Source organism: Cynoglossus semilaevis, chromosome 7, assembly GCF_000523025.1.
Source record: "Cynoglossus semilaevis isolate Cse_v1.0 chromosome 7, Cse_v1.0, whole genome shotgun sequence".
In the NCBI taxonomy this organism is placed as follows: Eukaryota; Metazoa; Chordata; class Actinopteri; order Pleuronectiformes; family Cynoglossidae; genus Cynoglossus; species Cynoglossus semilaevis.
Genome location: NC_024313.1, coordinates 11,751,316 through 11,753,708, shown reverse-complemented (window position 1 = coordinate 11,753,708; position 2,393 = coordinate 11,751,316). Strand labels below are relative to the sequence as shown.

The window sequence follows — 2,393 nt, the reverse complement described above, 5'->3', positions numbered from 1 at the left end:
TCCTGAGAGTCTGCTCTAAATCCTCCAAAACACGACGCCAGTGATGGCCGCTGTCATTTGAGGAACATGAACACACATGGAGACGATTCTCGTTCATGAAAGCTGTTCACTAAATGTGTTTAATTGTCAGGAATGGAGTGAAACGCTGCAGGGAAAAGGCGGTCTGTTATCTGACCAAGTCATCTGAGTGAGAAGACACTCACAGTAAATTATTGCTATTGCTGGGTTTTTTGTTTTGTTTTATTTTTACTTGTTTGACCCAGTTTATCGGTCAGAACCTTTACCTGTGGTAGGTTTCAGCAGTCTAAACCCCAGAGGGCAGTATATAAAAAAGACTGAAGGGCAGAGGGCAGTATATAAAAAAGACTGAAAAGATATAATAAGAATAACTAAGGAGTTTATGTAAAACCTGAGTTAAAGTTGGATATTCAAGGACTAGGCACCAACCACAGACAAGCAATAGACAATAAAGCAACTTTAGAGATTACATTGTATTAAAACCCATAATATTATGTCCAATTATTAAAAATGTATGAAATAAAATGACATTCTTGTCTCTGCAGGTGTGGACAAATGCACATCTGCACATCGACCCCAAATGTCAGACCCCTAAATTATCTGCTCTAAGTGCACCAAATGTACCAAGCTAACACTGGTAAGTACAAAATGTGTTGTAAAATTGACTTTGAAAAAAAAAATCAGAACCGCCCTGTCGATCAGGTGTTTTTCAAACTAAGAACATGACATGTTTGTAATTTTTTATTGGCATAGCCACCAATTGATGTCAATAAAGATTTACTGTTATAAGACCCTATACATACATGTCAAATAAAATGATTTTTTTTGTTATATCTAATCCTTTTATGTTTAATGAAAACATAATTCTATATTAAATAATATTATATTATATTAATGAAGAAGTAGTTTGTCTCAGTCTTACAAGAGATTCCTAGTAAAAAAATTAGAAATTACTTCTATGTGGCATTACTGCCCTCTAGTGGCACAATAGTGCCTGTGTAGCAGCTTTTCTCCGTTATGTTCAGTGTCCTGTTTGCTTGTTAAAAATAGGTAGGTTTGACATTTTAACTATTTATATCCTTTGTATTTTAATTTCCTCCATGGAAAAGATTGTAACCTCTACTCCAAACACCGTACAGGACAGTAGCTGAATCAAAGGTCAGATGAAGAGAAATAAAGACCTGTGGGCTTTGTTCAAGTCGAGAAACCTGGTAATGAAATGTCACCATGGATAACTGCTGCATGGGCTGAACATCTGCGGAATTACTACATGTTCAGGTCGAAATGTCTGTGGCAGGAAATGTGTAGGTCAGAGATAATGAGAGAGTAAGTAAAAAAAAATATAAAGAGCCATGAGTCACATTTAAATAAAGGTCAATGAGATGTGCACTGCTGACAGAGGCTGTTGCTCGGAATTAATTAATTAAGCCAAATAAAAATATTATATAATATTATCTCATTCCTCAGATAGATAGATCGCACTTTATTAATCCCTTGGGAGTTCCCTTCGGGAAATTTAGAATGCTGTTTTCAGGCTGCCCCCAGCAGGCGCCAAGTCGTTCCTCCTCCACCTTGGCTGAATTGGCTTGTTGGTGTGAAACCAGAACACGGTTGTTCTCCACCAGCAGCATGAACTGTTAGAGGCCTGCCGACTTGCCATNNNNTCCATCTCTCACCCATCATGTACAAAGAATGGTTTTTCCACCCCGTTCACACCAATGTCATTCCATTTTTCTACAAATTGGACCTTCAAAAGTGGACACAGAGTGGGGCACAACAATGACGACAATCCCTGCTTTGATAACAGTAAATCAACAAAAACAGCCTTTGTTTTCCTGCTCTTTGTTGCTCCAGAGCTCCTCATGTGCTCCGTCTTACAGCCAGTGCAAAGGAGATTAAGAAATCTGCTGCTGTTGTTGTCTGAATTGCTGCTACTGCTGCTGTTGCTCTAGATTGCCTCTGCTTTTTATCTAAACTAATTACTAGTCGAGAGCCAGTTTACACAGGCTGAGAAGGTGATTCAGAAGCACTCTGTCTCTGTGAATCTTAGGTTTTATTGTCATTATGTGAGCTGCTGGAGGCCCGGCCCTGTGTTTGTGTTGATGACAGAACACATTAGAGCTTTCAGTGCAGGTTGTGTAAGACTCTCATTAGCATGTCTAGACGTTCAGTCCAGTAAAGATCCCTGAAAATATGAGCTAAAGAATCCAGAAAAAAGTTCTCCAGAACTGAAGAAGCCTCTTGGATGAGAGGTGAAACGTCTTCAAAAGAAGAAGAAGAAAAAAAACCTACTTTGTCCAGTTGCTTTTGATGTAACTATTTTTTGAATTAAATGACCTGGATGACTGAGAACCTACACAGACATGAGGGAAAGA

At 38.6% G+C, this 2,393-nt stretch overlaps 1 long non-coding RNA gene across 1 annotated transcript in view; it reads left to right on the top strand.

The window, feature by feature from the left end:
- LOC107988792 (uncharacterized) overlaps nucleotides 1-2,393 on the top strand; it is a 10,052-nt gene that overhangs the window by 1,297 nt on the left and 6,362 nt on the right. Inside the window, exon 2 of the long non-coding RNA XR_001760286.2 lies at nucleotides 564-655. This is a non-coding gene — a long non-coding RNA (uncharacterized LOC107988792). The remainder of the gene's footprint in view (nucleotides 1-563; nucleotides 656-2,393) is intronic.